The sequence below is a fragment of the Pan paniscus genome, chromosome 15, assembly GCF_029289425.2.
Source record: "Pan paniscus chromosome 15, NHGRI_mPanPan1-v2.0_pri, whole genome shotgun sequence".
Classification (NCBI taxonomy): domain Eukaryota; kingdom Metazoa; phylum Chordata; class Mammalia; order Primates; family Hominidae; genus Pan; species Pan paniscus.
Window position 1 is genome coordinate 28079401 of NC_073264.2, and position 20710 is coordinate 28100110.

Below are 20710 nucleotides of genomic sequence, written 5' to 3' on the forward strand. Positions count from 1 at the left end.
GCCAATATTCTCAATGAACACAAATACAAAAATCCTCAACAAAATAGTAGCAAACCAAATCAAACAGCACATTAAAAGGACCATTCACCAAGATCAAATGGGATTTATTCCAGGAATGAAAGGATAGCTTAACATACACAGATCTATAAACATAATATACCATATTTGAAAGACAAAAACTATATGACCATCACAATAGATGCAGAAAAAGCATTTGACAAAATTCAACATTCTTTCATAATAATAACCCAATATATTTGATATAGAAGGATTGTACTGCAACACAATCAAGGTCACATATGACAAACCCACAGCTGACATTATACTCAAGGTGAAAAGTTGAAAGTTTTTCCTCTAAGATCAGGAACAAGACAAAGATGCCCACTGTCATCACTTCTTTTCAACATACTAGTTAATATTCTAGTACTGGAAGTCCTAGCCAGAGCAATTAGGCAAGAGAAAGAAATAAAAAACTTCCAAATTGGAAAGGATGAAGTTAAATGGTCACTGTTTGCAGATGACGTTATTTATGTATAGAAAATCCAAAAGACTCCAGTAAAAAACTGTTAGAACAAACAAAACAATTCAGCAAAGTTGCAGGATACAAAAATCACTAATGTTTCTTCGCAACAACAAAGAACTATCCAAAAAGAAATCAAGAAAACAATCTTATTTACAGTATCTACAAAAAAAAATTATAAGTTTAACCAAGGAGGTGAAAGACTTGTACACTGAAAGCAACAAAATATTGAGGAAAGAAATTGAAGACACAAATAATTGAAAATATATCCCATATTCACGGGTTGGAAGAATTAATACTGTTAAAATAGTCCATACTACCCAAAGTGATCTACAGATTCGATGCAATCCCTATAAAAATTCCTATGACATTTTTCGCAGAAGAGACAATCCTAAAACCCATACAAAACCATAAATGACATTGGCCTGGTCATGAATTTTTTGATATAACCCTAAAAGTACTGGCAACAAAGGCAAAAATAGACAAATAGGATTATTTCAAACTAAAAAGCTTCTGCACAGCAGGCAATCAACAGAACGGAGAAACAACCTATGGAGTTGGAGGAAATATTTGCAAATGGTGCATTTGATAAGGGGTTAATATCGAAAGTATATAAGGAACTGAAAGAACTTTACATTAGTCCGTTCTCACACTGCTATTATAAAGAAATACTCAGGACTGGGTAGTTTATAAAGGAAAGAGCTTTAATTGACTTACAGTTACACAAGGCTGGGGAGGCCTCAGGAAGTTTACAATCATGGTGGCAGGCGAAGAGGAAGCAAGCACCTTCTTCAAAAGGCGGAAGGAGAGAAATGAGCAAAGGAAGAGCTTCCAAACACCTATAAAATAATCAGATCTCGTGAGAACTCATTTACTTTCAGGAGTACAGCACAGGGGAATTGCTCCGATGATCCAATTACCTTTCTCCCTCAACACGTGGGGATTACAGGTTTCTCCCTAGACACGTGGGGATTACAATTCGAGATGAAACTTGGATGGGGACACAGAGCCAAACCATATCAAACTCAATAGCAAGAAAGCAAATAACCTGATTGAAAAATGGGCAAAGAAGCTGAAAAATTTCTCAAAAGAAGGCACTCAAATGGTCAATAGATGTATGAAAAATGCTCAACATCACCAATCATTAGAGAAATGCAAATTAAAACTGCAATGAGATATTACCTCAAACCTGTTAGGATGGCCATTATCAAAAATATGGCCGATAATAGGCATTGGTGAGGATGTGGAGGAAAGGGAACCCTGGCTCACTGTTGGTGGGAATGTAAATTAGTACAGCCATTATGGAAAATAGTATGAAAGTTCCTCAAAAAAATTAAAAACAGAACTACTATATTATCCAGCAATCCCACTACTGGGAATCCAAAGGAATTAAAATCAGTATGTTGTAGAGATACCCGTACTCTCATATTCATTGTAGCATTATTCACAGTAGCCAAGATACAGACTCAATCCTAGTGTACATCATTGGATGAATGAAGACAATCTAGGACGTATACATAATAAAATATGATTCAGCCTTTAAAAAGAAGGAAATCTTGTCATTTGTAACAACATGGACGAACGTGGAATACATTATATTGAGTGAAATAAGCCAGGCCAAGTAAGACCAATAACACAGAATATCACATATGTGGTATCTAAAAAATTGAATTCCTAGATGTAGAGAGTAGATTGGTGGTACCAGGAGCTGGGGTGACGGTGGGAGGTTGAGGAGATGTTGGTCAAAACATACAATAGTGCAGATAGGAAGAATAAACTCAAGAGATCTATTGTACAACCTGGTGACTATTGTTAATAATGATATATTGTATTCTTGGAAATAGCTGAACATAGATTTTAAGTGTTCTTATCACCAAGAATATGTATAAGAGGTAATGCATATATTAATTAACTGGATTTAGCTATTCCCTAATGTACATATACTCTAAAACATCATGTTGTATACCATAAACATATATAATTTTAATTTGTCAATTACAAAATAAATTTTTTAAAAAAGCGTTACAGAACTGACAGCCCATACTTAGCCATACTAAGAATGTGGTTAAACATACTGAAGGTATGAGGCTTATGTTATACGCTTCATAATAATATAAAAATAGTAGTCATTTGTGAGTGCTATGTGCTGTTACAGCATCACATATGGGGGATATAATGATGAAAACCACTCTAGTCTTCGCCATTGTCACAACTGCATTTTGAGAATCCTGTTTCTAATCTCTGGGATTTAATCCTGAGACCTTTCCCCCCAGGTGTTAATCTCTCAAAATCATTTCTAATTTTCCTACTGTTGATCTGACAATATTGTCTTTGCATTTATGAATAATACTAACAGTTTCTTTCTGAATTTCCTCCCCCCTTCTTTCTCCTGTGTTGGATTTTAATGTTTAAAACACTGTCTATAATTCCATTCAGGAAGTTGTTTTGCCTAAGTCTACCTAACGATGAATAAAAATGTCTTTAAGTGTTTTTTATTTCTATCCCAACCTCTATTTGCATAGAAAAGGACAAATAAGATGATAAGAATGGGGAAGAAAAGAATACATTTCTTTGTTCTAGTTCTTGGATCAAATATAAAACATCTCACAGATAATATGGCTGTTCAAACCTTCTGCTGACTGTGATTTTTTTTTCTTGTTGACTCTCCCAATTGGCTTACATCTGGGATAGGGAAGCAAATGATAAAGTTCTCAATTTCCTTAAACCTAAATACTCCACTCATGCCTGGGGTCCCTTTTCATGAACAATTCTATTGCCTGACTATATTATGTACTGCATATTTTGGGTAGGATCCGTTTCCCTTAAGTGCTCATGGTCTTGCCTTCAGTGATTATTCTCATCTTTCTACAGACTTTCCTGCCCCCACCACAATATAAACATTTTCAGTTCTCTCTAGTTTTGGAAAAAGACACACTCCTTTTACTTTTCTTCCTGAAACATATTTTTGAATGTGGTCTCAATTCAAGCAGCTTTGCTTTGATGGAAAACTACAATCATGCATTGCACTGGTAACTTTCTGAGAAATGCAACATTAGGCGATTTTGTCATTGTGTCAACATCACACAGTGTACTTACAAAAACCTAGACCAGCGGTCCCCAAGCCCTGGGCCACTTCCATGGCCTGTTAGGAACCAGGCCGCAGAGCAGGAGGTGAGCAGTGGGCAGTGAGCCAAACTTAGTCTGTATTTGCAGTCACTTCTCATTGCTCGCATTACTGCCTGTGCTCTGCCTCCTGTCAGATCAATGGTGGCATTAGATTCTCCTAGGAGCGCGAGCCCTATTGTGAACCGTGCATGTGAGAGATCTAGGTTGTGTGCTCCTTATGAGAACCTAGTGCCTGATGATCTGTCACTGTCTCCCATCACTCCCAAATGGGACCATCTAATTGCAGGAAAACAAACTTTGGGCTCCCACTGATTCTACATTATAGTGAGTTGTGTAATTATTTCATTGTATATTACAAAGTGATAAGAACAGAAAATAAAGTGCACAATAAATGTAATGTGCTTGAATCATCCCGACACCATCACTACCCTCCCCTCCACCCCCAGTGAGTCCGTGGAAAAATTGTCTTCCACGAAACCAGTCCCTAGTGCTGAAAATGTTGGAGACAGCTGACCTAGACAATATAGCCTACTGCACACCTAGACTATGTGATATAACCTATTGCTCCTAGACTACAAACCTATACAGGATGTTGCTGTACTGAATACTGTAGGCAACTGTGGCACAATGTACATATTTATGTATCTAAACATGTCTAAACATAGAAAATGTGTAGAAAAATGCAGTACAAAAGATTTATCCCAGGCATGGTGGCTCAAGCCTGTAATCCCAGCACTTTGGGAGGCCAAGGTGGGCATATCGCTTGAGCCCAGGGAGTCAGAGACTGGCCTGGGCAACATGCGAAACCCTGTCTCTACAAAAAAAAATAAAATAAAATAAAAATAAATAAATAAATAAAAAACAAAGAAAGTAGCTGGGTGTGGTTGCGTGCACCTGGAGTCCCAGCTACTCAGGAGGCTGATGAGGATCACCTGAGCCTGGGAGGCAGCGGCTGAAGTGAACTGTGATTGCGCCACTGCACTCCAGCCTGAGTGACACAGTGAGACCCTGTCTCAAAAAATACAAATTTAAAAAAAATTAAAATTAAAAAAAGATTTTAAAAATGGCACACTTACCATTTACCATTTTACCATTAAAAAATGTATATCACTTTACCATTAAAAAATGTATAAGACACTTACCATGAATGGAGCTTGCAGGAATGGAAGTTGCTCTGAGTGAATTAGAGAGTGCTGAGTGAATGTGGAGGCCTAGGACATTACTGTACACTACTGTAGGTTTTATAAACATAGTATACTTAGGCTATACTAAATTTATTAAAGCTATTTTTATTTTCTAATAATAAATTAACCTTAGCTGATGTAACTTTTTTACTTCAAAAACTTTTTAATTTTTTAAAACATTTGTAATAACAGCTTAAAACACAAACACATCGTACAGCTGTACAAAAATATTCTTTCTTTATATCCTTATTCTATAAGCTTTTTAATGTTTTTGTTAAACACACACACACATATTAGCCTAGGCTTACACGGTGTCTGGCTCATCGATATCACTGTCTTTCCCTCTACATTTTGTCCCACTGGAAGGTGTTCAGGGGCAATAACATCCATGGAGCTGTCATCTCCTATGATAACAATGCCTTCTTCTGGAATACCTCCTGAAGGATCTGCCTGAGGCTGTGTTACAGTTAACATTTTATATATATATATTTATATATATTATTATATAATATTAATATATATTATATATTTTATATATATACACATGTATATATGTGTGTATATATTGTATATATATGTATATGTATATATATATGAAGTACACTGTAAAATAATGATTAAAATTATAGTATAGTAAATACTAAGTGATATAACTTTTTCAGCTCCGTTGAATCTTATGGAACCACCATCATATATGTAGTCCAGCATTGACCGAAACATCTTTATACAGCACATGATTGTAAAAGTTAGTCTCCACTCCTCTCCACTTCATTGCTCATTCAATCCTCTACTCTTGTCAGCCTTGGGTTGGCTTTCACACACCCCTGAAATTCTCTCACTTTTCAAACCAAATGGCCTTTAGACTGCTAAATTTGGTAGACTCTTCTTAGTTCTTTTAAATATCTCTAAAGTACCTTCAATTTACATCTACAATGCAATTTTGTCCTCCAAACTCTTCCCAGAGTAATCTTAGCAAACACGTTTGATCATTTAAGTGCTCATGAAATACCTTAAATGTTTCCAGGATAAAATTTAAGCTCCTCTGGCTAGTATAATGAGCCTTCGTTATCCAGCCCTTTCTTCATATCCTCTTTTCCTCTATTCCATATTAATGTGTGTACACCAGCCCAAATATGTCAAGCTGTCAGTTCTTTGCATTTGTACGGACTTTTTACTCTGTCTAGGGTACCCTTCTGCTGTTTATATGCCTGGTTAAATTCTATGTATTGCTGAGGACTCAGGTCAATTGTCACCTCTTTTGAGGAGTCTTTAATCCCCATCCCTCCCCATAATCTGGGAAGGGAATGTTTCTCCTCTGAGCTTCCAAGGCATCTTGTGCATATTTCTATCACATCACTCATTTCTGTGTATTTGTTTGTTTATTTGTTTAATTTTATGTCTCTTTCACTAGAGGACGGGAATTATGCTTTTCAATTTCTGTGTCTCTAAATCAGTCCTGAGGACTTGAGCATATATAGCAGGCATGGCGCGTTGGAGAATATGGCACAATTATCTAAGTAAATGAATCAAAGGATGAGATTATTGGCTTCTAGTATTAATTGGTGACTGGTTTTTATTATTACCAGATTCTAGAGGAATATCATGGGAAGAATTGATTTGCCAATGTTACAGCTTATTAAGACAAGCTTTTGTCCTCAACTCCAACTTATTTTGTATATATGCTGCTGCTTAGTTATATCTGCCCCAAAACTTACCACGGTTGGCTACTTAATAACTTACAGCAATTTTAGGCTGCTAGATAGCGTTTTGATTTCTGTAGTTGTTATCTGCATATTGTTTAATCAAACATCTCTCATATTATGCCCCAGCATGAGCCTCTGCTCCAGAAACATTATTTATTTGGATATGTGGTTTATCACTTAGGATAACTAAGGTCAGCATCCTTATACTAAAACTCATATGAATAATGTTTTACAATGCTTAAAATGAAAGAAGTGCATTTCCCTATCGTGTTGAACTTTATTATGAGCTGGTGTAGACACACATGGTGGTTGCTCAAAATCATAGGGACCCAGATTATTTTCAGTGTGCTTCTTCCTCATCCCTAGGTGTGTTACCAGAGCTAGCCAGTGACTTGAGCTCTAGCCATCACAGACAACTTCTGGACAGCAGGACAGAGGCAGGGCATAAGATGAACATGTCCCCTCTCTCAAATAAATCCTCCTGTAAGATTTACAGGACATTTTTACATTTCACTGGCTAAAATTGACAACGAAATGTTAAAAAGTGCTGTTCACCCTCGTAAGATTCCTACTAAATGTATGGCTTGGGGAAGTGACTTTATCTCCTTGCAAGTCATTTTCTTCATTTCTAAAATGTAATTAACATGCTTATCTCATAGAAATACTGTAAAGATAATAAGTGTGTATTTGAAACTCTAGTCCAGTGACACGCACATAGCAGGCTTCCAATAATGGTAGTTGCAGTTGTTAGTGTAGATGACATTACTGATTCAGAGATATCATAGCTCCTGCAAGGTCTCATAACTAATGATGGTTAAACCAGTATTCAAACTTAGATCAGCCTCACTCTGAAGCTTCCTCTCTTATAAATACAGTGAAATATGGCAGGAACTTGGCCTGAGAGCTTCTACTTTCCAATTCAATTCCTCTATATCATGAATCATGATATACTTCTGGTCTGAGTTTTCAGGACCATTGAAAATAGAGTTAAAAATAGAAAGATTTAGTTTCTTTGGTTTGACTTATCCAAATAATTGCCTTGCTTTCACTTATTTTTGTGGAGGGCTTGGCTGAAATCAACAGCATTAATTGAGTGTGTAATTCTGGAACCATCTAAGAAAGCTAAAATCATTTAAAATTAGTTGGGGTTTAGTAACTAGGTTGAACTTTGCCTTTGTCAGGCAGTTTCCAGCTGACTCACTGCAGCTGCAACAATTGACATCATTTTGTGCCTTTCATGCAAAGACTAATTTGGCAGGCAGCACTCCCAGTGGAGTGGGTTTCTGAGGCTTGGTGAATCTCAGTGTTGGAATGGACTTTAAAGGTCATGAAAGCTAAACCTTAATGTAATGATTGAATTGGCTTACATCAACCCCATCAAGAGGTTTTCTAACCTACACTTGGATAAGTCCAGCGACGAATAAATAGTGAAGATTTCCACATGGCCTGAATTGCATAACCCGTTCTGTATTTGAATAGCTCTTACTTCCTTATATTGAACTGCAATCTGTACTCTTAACCTTCCTGCCACCAGTACTACTTCTATCCCCAGTACAAATATTCCTTTTTGGAACCTTACAAACTTTCAAATATTTGAAGACCATGACCTTGCCTGGTCTTAGAGTTTTCTCACTGCTAAATACCTCCAGTTTCCTTCAACTTTTTCTCGTTCAATATGCCTTTAATTTCCTTCACAATCCTGAGCTCATAGAGAAACCCATATGGCTTGGCTTGATTCTTCTTAAAGTGTTCATTCTCCTCTTATCCCAGGAATGAATGAAATCCTGCAGTGTAAATGGAGGGAATGACCTAATCAAACTGTCCTGGTAAAGTAAAAGGGAGTTGCTTGAAACATGATAGAGAATGGTGAAAATTTAGGGAATCATCAAATTGTTGAGATTTTATTGGCCCTCCTTACAACTAAGCGAATGTGACAAAATAATTTCTTGCTGTAAAAAGCTCAAAGGCATAACAAAGTCATAGTACTCTTAAGCACAAAGTAAGTTAGGTTATTTATTGTGATAGTTCAGACTCCATCAACTTTATTTTATTTGTATGGTTCCTTTATTTTAGTGCTGAGTGATATCATTAAGATAAAAAGGATGAACGAATGGATGGATGAGTGAATTGATGGACAGACTGCTCAGGAACAAATGTTAGTTATACTTCAATAGATACAGATTTAAAGGAAAACAAACCAAAACTTTTTCTCTGAATCTGACAAAATTTCAGGTTCTGTATGGAATTAAAATAGCAGTTTTGACTCATTCAATGTTGTACATATGTAACCCTTTAGTAGCCTCATAAATCTTGTTCTGCTCTTGAGAAAGAATGTTGCACTGATGTAAAACTTAATAACATTTTTGTCTGATGCTAAATAACTGTGTGCTATTTCAAAAATATCACTTAGCATCTCTGCTTATGAAATAGTAAGAACAAAATACCTTCATTGTCACAAACATGCGGTCAGGGTAAAATTGTATATTTTAATTCATTCTATGGGGATTTATGCAGTGATTTTTGTATTTTATTTAATGTTCTGAGCAGTGAAAATTCAGTGGGGAAAAGCTTAGAAAAGGCCCATGTCCTCATAGAGCTTATATTTTATAACAAAATTTAAAATCAAACAGTTTTAAGAGCCTCGAAATACAAGGTACTTTTAAATGGTTCTGAATCTTTGATTTTTAAATCGATGTTGTTTCTTTGTGGCACATATTTTTAAACAGTCCCAGTTTTAAAACTAGGTTCTAATACATTTAATGCAAATTTTAAAAATTACTTATAGTTTTTTTTTCCTACACAGAAGGAAAAAACAACTTATGTTCAAGTTTTCATTTCACCCTAGAGGTAGATATTCTTTCGCTTTGTTTTGCAATTATTCTTAATGTTGGATTGCCACTATTTACTAAAAATATTGTCTCTTTCTCAGTCTCATATGCCTTCCAGAAGATATGCTAATATGCTTAAAATGGATTGTATTTTACAGAGTTTTAGGGTAACATTGATTATGTCAGTCTTGTGGATGTGGAGGCCTAATATTGCCAAACTTGATTGATTTCTACTTAAAATCCTGGAAAAATTCTTATCAAAGAAGAGCCACAAATAAATGATTGTTTTTATTTTCTACTTGGTTGTCTGGAAAGTATAACATACAATCTCTAACATATGGATCTTGTATGTTTCCCTTGTAAAAGCAAAATTTTGTGTTTGGGAATGAAAATTTATTTTTATTCTTATTGAATTAAAAAAAAATATTTACAACCTTCAGAGCTTTGAAGGCCCTTTACATAACAGTATATAACCTCCTTAAAGCTTATCTAGTTCTGAAAATCATTCACTCTTCAGAGATATCCTGAAATGGAGACTAGAATTGGGATAAAGTATGTCTTAATTCTTACAAATTTTCTTTAACACAAATAAAAAGCATTAGTGCTGCTCTCTTACTGTATGCTGTCAGAACCATATTTTTAATATATTAGCTTCTACATTACTTCTAGGATTTTCTATTACTCAGAACTACTCTCCCTCTCATACCTTGAGGTTGATGAGACAATTACTTCCTCAAGGAGAGTCTACAGATTTTGGACACCTGAAGCCTCTTTTAAGAAAAAAGAAAATGGCCGGGCATGATGGCTCACGCCTGTAATCCCAGCACTTTGGGAGGCCAAGGCAGGCGGATCACCTGAGGTCGGGAGTTTGAGACCAGCCTGGCCAACATAGAGAAACCCCGTCTCTAGTAAAAATACAAAATTAGCTGGGTGTCCTGGCACATGGCTGTAATCCCAGCTACTCGGGAGGCTTAGGCAGGAGAATCACTTGAACCTGTGAGGCGGAGGTTGCGGTGAGCCGAGATTGCACCATTGCACTCCAGTCTGGGCAACAAGGGTGAAACTCCGTCTCAAAAAAAAAAAAAAGAAAATGATACTTACTTTCAAAAGCTTAAGCCCTGAAGAACGCTGGGCATAAAGTTCATCCCATGAAATGTATATATTTGGGGAAGACAGGGTCTCACTGTTGCCCAAGCAGGAGTGCTGTGGTGCAGTCACCGCTCACTGCAACCTCCGCCTCCACCTCCTGGACTCAGGTGATCCTCCCACTTCAGCCTCCTGAGTAGCTGGGACTATAGTTACACACCACCACACCCAGCTAATTTTTTGTATTTTTAGTAGAGATGGGGTTTCACCATTTTGCCCAGGCTGGTCTCGAACTTCTGGGCTCAAGGGATTCACCCGCCTTGCCCTGCCAAAGTGTTGGGATTATGCGTTTGAGCCACCACACCCACCCTCATAAACAATACCTTTTTTAAAAAAATACAAAATAAGGCAGAAAAAGTTTCCTTCCTGCCTCCTTTCTTTCCAGATTAAATAAGACTTCCATTGCTCTGAGAAAAACAGAGTGGGAGTAGATATGGTAAGGAGACTTAATAAGGAGGGACTTACTTATATATTGAGGTGTGTGTGTATGTGTGTGTGTGTGTGTGTATGTGCGTGCACGTGTGCACCAACACGGTTTTGCCTTGATCCTCTCCTATACACCAGCAAATTGCCACAATAGATGTGGTCTTCTCATTTTTCCTTTGATGAGGAGATAATAGAGATGGACACTTGGTATAACTAGAGGGGCGTGTCTGAGGAAGCCAGAATTTCAAATGTTTCCTGTGTCCAAGAAAGATGTAGACATAGCTAAGACAAAGCACAACTCAAGAGGCCTGTGCTCAGAAATGTGGAAAATACATAACTGGCTTGGACAAGAAAATGAGTAAGTAACTGTGGGACCAGAAACATATATCTGTCAGCATCTTATGTGGGTTGAAGGGTGAGTACAGGATGGGATAATTGCTAGATTATCATCTACCTGACTTCAAACTGTATTAAAAGGCTACCACAACCAAAACAGCATGGTACTGGTACAAAAACAGACACATAGACAATGGAAAACAATAGAGAACCCCCAATATAAAGCTGCATACCTACAGACATCTGATCTTTGACAAAGTCAAATGGGGAAAGGACTCCCTATTCAATAAAAGGTACTGGGATAACTGGCTGGCCATATGGAGAAAAATAAAACTGGACACCTATTTTTCACTACATACAAAAACTAACTCAAGATGAATTAAAGATTTAAATATAAGACCTCAAACTATAAGAATCCTAGAGGAAAACCTAGGAAACACCTCTGGATGTGGGCCTTAGGAAAAAAATTCATGACAAAGTCCTCAAAAGCAATTGCAACAAAAACAAAAATTGACAAATGGAAATCTAATTAAACTAAAGAGCTACTGCACAGCAAATGAAACTATCAACAGAGTAAATGAACAACATACAGAATGGGAGAAAATATTCACAAACTATACATCTGAACAACTATGGTTACAGCTGGAGGCCATTATCCTAAACAAATTAATGTAGGAGCAGAAAACCAAATACCGTGTGTTTTCACTTATAAGTAGGAGCTAAAAATTGAGTAATCATGAACGTACAGAAGGCAACAATAGACACTGGAGACTACCAGAGTGGGAAGGGAAGGAGGAGGGCATGGTTGAAAAACTAACTATTGGGTGCTATGCTCACTACCTGGGTGACAGGATCGATCACACCCCAACCCTCAGCATCATGCAAATACTGAGGTAACAAACCTGCATACATAACCTTTGAATCTACAATAAATATTAAAATTATTTTTAAAAAGAAAAGATGAATTAAAAAGATAATAATAAAAATTGCTAAATATTTGGAATTGAATTTACCACACCTCAATATTTACAACATATAACCAAGTGTTACATAGAAAGAAAGATATTGGCTTAAAAGTTACCTGATGTGATGTCATTACACCAGAGGGACTGAGATAAATGAGCTGGGCCTTCAACCCCAAAATTAAGGGAAAGAAACACAGAATAAATCCAAATAATATAAAAGAAATGAAGAGCAAATATAATGTTAGACATTGAGGAAATAAAAATATACAAAGAAGCAAGCAAACAAAGAAAGTTGTTAGTACAATTAAAATACATCTGCTAAAAATACTAATAAAATAGGTAAACATTTGAAAAACTGATCAAAGGGGAAAAAAGAGATATTATAAATAAAAATATTAGGAATGTGAAGAAGGACATGACCCCACAAACACTACAGATTAAAATAAATGACTGCATTATTTCGGCTAGATGAGTCTGAAGTCCATTAGTTTCAGGCATGTCCTGTAGTGTGCTAGGAATGAAAAGTCAAGCTCCATTTTTAAAATGTAAAAAAAAATACAGAAAGTAATACAGTTGAAGTATTTTCTAACTTTCACATCAAGGAATATGTGTCTCCCCAGGGGTACATATCTGATGGATCACTAGTGACCCAGCAAAAGATCACAGACTCCAGAATCTCTTTCATGATGCTCCCCAGAATATAGTGAAAATTCTACAGCAGTTTGCTATAATGAACAGTAAAAAGGCATTCACAGCAGTATCTTGGTAATTGTTATTTACAGTGCCTTCTTCCACCCAGAACAATCTCTTCCACCATACCTTCATATATTCTTGAATCTTGAATACTACTTGTTATGTAAACTAAAGATTAAATGTTATCGAAATTAAAAATTCAATTTCATATCAAATTTTCATTTGGTTACAGTTATCAATCCAATTTTTCTAGGTTTGATAAGGGCTTTCTCTGTTTAGAAACCTTAGCTATTTCATTGTTTTAGATTAAACAAACAAACATTACTGTTGAAAAAGTTGAGGGGTGTATAGGCCTGGCCATTGAAAGTATAATAATCAGATTTTCTTTTTTTATATATATTAGAATGCACGTATTAATATAATTTAGAGGCAAACGTAAGATTACATAATAATTTGCCTGAATGATGAATCAGATTTTAAAAAACAAGTAATATACCTATTGCAAGAGCAAATACACTACTTCAATATATACATGTTTCCTCATTTTTTTCTTTTTTTTTTTTTGAGATGGAGTCTCACTGTGTTGCCCAGACTGGAGTGCAGTGGCGTGATCTCGACTCACTTGCAACCTCCACCTCCCTGGTTCAAACAATTCTCCTGCCTCAGCCTCCTGAGTAGCTTGGATTACAGGTGTGAACCACCACGCCTGGCTAATTTTTTTTTTTTTTTTTTTTTTTTTTTCCAGTACAGATGGGATTTCACCATGTTAGCTAGGCTGGTCTCGAATTCTTGACTTCAGGTGATCCGCCTGCCTCAGCCTCCCAAAGTGCTGAGATTACAGTTGTGAACCACCGTGCCCATCCTTTTTCCTATTTTTTAATTAACAAGGGCAAAAAAAAAAAGAACCAAAAATATGCCCCCATAAATCAACAATATATTCCTGTTAAAAACAAATAAAGCCTCATTTCCACAGCATTAATGAAACAAAGACTTTGAGAATATAATTGCTATTTCTTCAAAGTTAAGAGAATATTTGTTAAAAGAACAATTTTGATGCATTAAAATGTTATAATTCAGACTTTCTTATTAGTTAATTTCAGGGTAAGTGAAAATACAGCATCAGTTCCAGAATGTTCAGACCAATGGAAGGAAAACAGACTAAATCAATAATTAAATTGTTCAATCAATACAAAATTAAGAGTCTGTTGTATGGTAAGGTAGGCAAGGACACAAACTGGAATGGTAATTAATGGCCAGAAATTTATCAGAAAAGGAAAATTTTGAAAAATTATTATTATTATCAATAATTAGTTATGTATAGAGCTGGTATTTGTTTCTGAACATAAATTAATGATTGCATTGTCTCTTTCATGCTTCTCAATAATATTCATAATTTCTCTTTTAATTTACTAAGTTACCTGTGGTTTGTAAGGTTTATTGTTTTGTTTTTGCCAAAAGCTAGGTAACTTGCTCTTCTGGAGTGGCTTGGGTACTAGAAGATTCCACTTCATTATATAAGAAAAACCACAGGGCAAATTTATTATTACAAGACCCAAATTGCAGTTCTACTTTATCAATTTTTGCCTAATTTTGTTACAGCATAAATATCATTCTGGAAATAATTTTAGAGGACTACTAGAAAAGAGAAGCATTTGTTTTTTATTTTTTATAATTTTTATAATTTTTATTTTTTTATGAGTACATAGTAGGGGTATATATTTGTGGGGCACATTTTTTTTTTTTGAGACAGAGTCTTACTCTGTTGCCCAGGCTGGAGTGCAGTGGTGTGATTTCTGCTCACTGCAACCTCTGCCTCCCGGGTTCAAGCAATTCTCTGCCTCATCAGCCTCCTGAGTAGCTGGGATTACATGCATCTGCCACCGTGCCAGGCTAATTTTTGTATTTTTAGTAGAGACAGGGTTTCACCTGTTGGCCAGGCTGGTCTTGAACTCCTGACCTCGTGATCCACCCACCTTGGCCTCCCAAAGTGCCGGGATTACAGGTGTGAGCCACTGCACCCGGCCACATGAGATATTTTGATACAAGCATATAATGCGCAATAATCACATCAGAATAAATGGTGTATCCATCACCTCAAGCACTTATCCTTTCTTTGTGTTACAATCTAATTATAGTCATATAGTTATTTAAAAATGTACAATAAATTATTGCTGGCCGTAGTCACCCTGATGTGCTATCAAATACTAGGTTTTTTCATTCTATCTAACTATATTTTTGTACCCAATGACCATCCCTGCTTTTACTCCTCCGTTACCCTTCCCAGATTCTGGTAACCATCATTCTAACACAAACATTAATTACAATGTTCTAATGTAACTTTAGAAATGCTTTACTTCTCAGTAATTTTGTGATGAGAATAAACATTATTTAAAAAACTATTTTTTTCTAATAAAATATCCTATGGTAGAATTTCAAATATTATGTTAGATCCTTTCACTTTTATTTGGATAAAAATAAGGCATGTTAAGTAAGTTTAACCATCTCATTTTTAGATTGATATACATTGTATACATTCTTTTTTTTTTTTAATGAGATGGAGTCTCCCTCTGTCTCTGTGCAGTGGTGCGATCTCAGCTCATCGCAACCTCTGCCTTCTGGGTTCAAGCAACTCTCCTGCCTCAGCCTCCCGAGTAGCTGGGACCACAGGCACACGCCACCACGCCTGGCTAATTTTTTGTATTTTTAGTAGAGACGGCGTTTCACCATGTTGGCCAGGCTGGTCTTGAACTCTGACCTCGTGATCCACCTGCCTCGGTCTCCCAAAGTGCTGGGATTACAGGCGTGAGCCACTGTGCCCAGCGATTGTATACATTCTTGAGAAGGTCAGAGCTATTTCTGCTCTGATAAAGACAATGACATTATATATACCTTCACAGATAACAAACACCCTCATGGCAGCTTATTTCAATGAATGTTTTTTTCCTCTCTTATTAGAGCACGTTGCCAAAATGAACAAGAATTTAGAAAACAGCAGCATTTTGCTGGTGGGATCATTTCTAGTGAAAAACAAACAAACAAGTAACAACTGGATATACCTAGACTGCTGGGATTGGATATCTTATTAGTAATTTGCAGCATCTGTGGACTCTGAGATTTCCCTGATGTGGCACAATTTGCACTGTAAAATACTTGCTTTTGATTATTAGGAAATTTACACTGGGTTTTGCCGGCTCACTTTACCAAATCCATTTGCATTTTTCTGCCCAGGTCCACCCATATGATAAAAATAAATAGATAAGAGTAGTTTTTGTTTCCTATAAAAAAATTGTGTAAGGAAATACTTTGGCAGACAGTATGGTGTAGTACAGGTAACGTGGCTGAATCTCACCACAGTAACTGAAAGCTATGATATTGCAGGTGAAACGTCAGCAAGAGACAACACAGGAATTCCTGTGATTCACTTCCTCTCCTCCCTAACCCACGTATGATTCTGAAAGGAGGTGGATTCTGTCATTTCCATAAAATCATTTTTCCATTTCTATGTTTATCAATCCTAGTCTAGGTCAACAGAAAATACCATTTTTGGTGAGTTCTTCTATTTTGCTGCAAAACAAAGGAAGAAATGTTATTTATCTCATAATACACACTCATAAATTCCTGTGCAATTTCTTTGTTAACAATAAATAGGCGGAAAATAGATATAATGAAATATTTGCATAGGACGTATTAAGGTAAAATATACATTCCTGTGATATATGTGAAATAAAAATTCACCAGCAAGGTTGTCTGTAGATGGATTTTACTTTTTATTGTAATTCCCATTGAAAGCAAAGAAATATACAATCCTATTGATAAAGTCCACTTTTATTCATTTATTCAACAAACATTCTGTAGTACTTGCTATGTCCTAGAAAATACATTAACTCCTGTGACAGATACAGGACAAATAATGTTCTATAGGGCACTTCTTGTAGTGAAGGAAATGGACATACAAATTAATTGTATGTGATACTGCTATGTTGGAGGTGTGTGCTGTGGAAATACAAAGGCAGAATATTTATTTCTCTCTGACATGTGATTTCCGGTCACTAAAGTGACGTTGGAGTTAAGAATTAGAGAATGAGTTATATACACTAGGTGAATAGTCTTGGAAAAGCCATTTTTATGTAGACGAACAGCTTCATTTTTTAAAAAGGCACTAAGTGTGAATATGCACAGTATATTTAGAGGATAACAAACAGGTAAGAGATGTGTGCTCCAGTGGAAAAATCTCCACTGGGCCTATATTATTTTCCGGGGCCCTCTATCTTACCTGTAGATAGAACTCTTTTGGTCAAAAATAAAAAAAAAAACATCTTAAAGATTGCTGAATTTTTCTGTTTCTGGTTCCTACCTTTAAATGAATGATACTATTATTTAGGGGAAAGCACATCAATTAATTAACAGCCTTAAGGAATTAGAATATTTTATCAGGAAAAATACTAAAGAGAAAGCAACTTGAAAGATCAGTTAAAAATAGAACATTTTGATAACCACCATTTATTTGGACTCAATAGGCAGAAACCTATTACAGGATTCGATACAAGTAGTGTAAATGGGGCATGAAGGCTTCAGTGTATATATAGAATTGGAGATGCTTTCACTTTCCATTTGATGAAATTGAATTTCTCAGAATGGACTCTATATCTTTTTAATTCCATGATTTTCAGCAAGCAGAAGGACGATATCCTGTAATTTATGAAGATAGTTTATTATTATTTTTTATTGGCTCTCAGCTTTAGCAACCACTTTCTTCCCCCTCCCTCCCCAGCCATGTTGCTGCTGGTGATCCTTATAAGTGAAGCTGCTTTTCATTTTCATCTTCCTCAGCACAGCTGGTGCTTACACTACCCTAAACATTCATTGAGTCATTTCCTGCTGATAAATGTCTATATGTAGTCACAATTGTCACCTATGGGTGTGATACTAAACTGTCCTCTCTCTTTTTAAACCAAGATAGCATTTGTACCAGCCTCTAATCTTATGTACCACTTTCTCCCCTTTCAGAACCAAGCTGGCAATTCTCATCTTGAATAGCTTTAAAATTGCTCATAGCAATCAATGACAACTGAGGCATCACTAAAGAATTTCTTTTATCTCCAAGCTCCAATTTAGATCTGTCATTAAGCTTGAGTAAGCTTGAACTGTCAGAACATTTTCCCTCATCACATGCTCTAAGCACAAAAAGTCAACTTCAAAATCAAATTTGTTCTGTCTCTTACTATACTTTGTAATGGTTTCATGTGAACAATAAACTTCACCGAAATAGTAGTGTCAATCTTTAGTAACTCAGATCACTTTGGTTTCAAAAAGTAGTGAAATGCTGCCAAAACTCAAGTATGACGTATGGTAAATCATTCACTCACATTCAGTTGCTCTTTGTTGTGCTTTAATATTAGGGGAAGGGGGACTTGGCAGGGGGTATGGAGATGAGGAGTCTCTTTCCTCCTTTTAGAGGAAAGGTTGTGTCATCTTTTTGGCAAGTCACTTTCCCTCCCTACGCCTTCCTTTCCATGCCTGTAACATGAGATAGTTTTATTACATGAATTCTAAGTCTCTGCCCATTCCTAATGTTGGCCTTTTAATAAATTCAACTTTTCATTGTGTGGTGTTATTCTTCTTCAAGAAATGGATTAGAAATGTTACCATACAGAGCTAGAAGTCATGAATTAATTAGGAAGCCCATCGTCCAAATCTAATTGTAAAATGCCTTGGTTTCATCTTCTGGAACAAAATGATGTTTTTTTTGGGGGTTCTGCTGATGAACAGAAACTGTCTTTTAAAGATCACAGTTTCTATCTTGGAGATCTTTTCCACTGACAGATACTTCTGCCTCATCCACATATTTAAATGTACTTTGATCTTTCTTTGTTTTGCAAATTTCCTTTTGAAACAGTTTGTGTGAACTTTAGAGGTGCCAAACTGAGACTAAAGACCACTAAAATCTGGCAGAGCTATACATGTGAAGTATTCAGCAGCTCAAATATGTGTACTTTACAGAGTCCATATTCAAAATAAGCGATTGCTTTTTTACAATTTCTTATCAACTCCAAATTGAATTGTATTTCTTCTTGTATCTATAAAGGAAATAGGAGGCTTGATAATAATCACTTTTTGAATTTTATAAGTACCGTTGTGTTAACGTGAAGTTATTCTTTTCTCGTTTATCTTCCTGTTAAAAGATGGCCTTAACAGAAACATAATTCAGGTCATTATTACCATGATGTATTAGAGTGAGAAGAAAATTGATGATTTTTTTTTTTTCCTTAGACATGGAGGTCTCACTCTGTTGCCCAGGCTGGAGTGCAGTGGCATGAACATGGCTCACTGTAACCTCGACCTCCTGGGCTCCAGCAATTCTCCTGCCTCAGCCTCTCAAGTAGCTGGGACTGCAGGCACGCACCACCACACCTCGCTAATTTTTGTATTTGTTGTAGAGATGGGGTTTTGCCCTATTTCCCAAGCTGGTCTTGAACTCCTGAGCTCAAGTGACCTGCTCACCTTGGACTCTCAGTGTTCTGGGATTACAGGTGTGAGCCACCATGCCCAGCCTTGGTGATCTTTTAAACCCAGAAATCAAGATCTTAAAACAAATATTCTAGCAGATGACCAGTGAAATTGAGGGTACCATTCTGTGATTTTTTTTCTTTCCTTTTCTTTGGCAGATCTTCTTTGTGATGGTTCTGTACTTTAGCCCAGAATCTCTTGGTATACTTAAAGTTTTCTCTTCACTCAGCCTTCATTGATTTAACTCTTAGCCTGACCAATGTATTAATGTTAAAATCTGATGGGAATTTTTACAATCTTCACCACATTTCCTTGCTCCTAATCAAAATGTGTGTTGTTTCTTAAAGAGTCATTTGTTAATGGCTAACAATCTTTATTTATTTTATTTTATTCTATTATTTTTAATTATACTTTAAGTTCTGAGATACATGTGCAGAACGTGCAGGTTTGTTACATAGGTATACATGTGCCATGGTGGTTTGCTGCACCCATCAACCCATCATCTACATTAGGTATTTATCCTAATGCTATTCCTCCAATAACCCCCCACCCCTCAACAGGCCCCAGTGTGTGATGTTCCCCTCACTGTGTGCATGTGTTCTCATTGTTCAACTCCCACTTATGAGTGAGAACATGCAGTGTTTAGTTTTCTGTTCCTGTGTTAGTTTGCTGAGAATGATGGTTTCCAGCTTCATCCATATCCCTTCAAAGGACATGAACTCATCCTTTTTTGTGGCTACACAGTATTCCATGGTGTATATATGCCACATTTTCTTTATCCAGTCTATCATTGATGGGCATTTGGGTTGGTTCGAAGTCTTTGCTATTGTGAACAGTGCTGCAATAAACATACATGTGGATGTATCTTTATAGTAGAATGATTTATAATCCTTTGGGTATATACCCAGTTATGGGATTGCTGGGTCAAATGGTTTTTCTGGTTCAAGATCCTTGAGGAATCGCCACACTGTCTTCCACAATGGTTGAACTAGTTTACAGTCTCACCAACTGTGTAAAAGCATTCCTATTTGTCCACATCCTCTTCAGCATCTGTTGTTTCCTGACTTTTTAATGATCACCAATACTTAAAAATGGATTTTGTGCTGGAAATATTTTCAAATTCAGCTTTGGTTATACTGAAGCAGGCATACTTTTCTATATTATATGCAAGTGATAATTACTTGCATATAATACTATATATTATATATTAACTCTGAGAAGTTATTTGTAAGATACAAATGGCATTAATATTAGTATTAGTATTGCTTTCCAATGA

The 20710-nt window shown here is 36.2% G+C and overlaps 2 long non-coding RNA genes across 2 annotated transcripts in view; one reads left to right on the plus strand and one right to left on the minus strand.

Annotated features, from left to right (window-relative positions):
• The window catches only part of LOC112436995 (uncharacterized), an 89480-nt gene that overhangs the window by 36365 nt on the left and 32405 nt on the right, over positions 1-20710 (plus strand). The window lies entirely within an intron of this gene.
• The window catches only part of LOC130540793 (uncharacterized), a 53138-nt gene continuing 46684 nt past the window's right edge, over positions 14257-20710 (minus strand). Inside the window, exon 4 of the long non-coding RNA XR_008954788.1 lies at positions 14257-17616. This is a non-coding gene — a long non-coding RNA (uncharacterized LOC130540793). The remainder of the gene's footprint in view (positions 17617-20710) is intronic.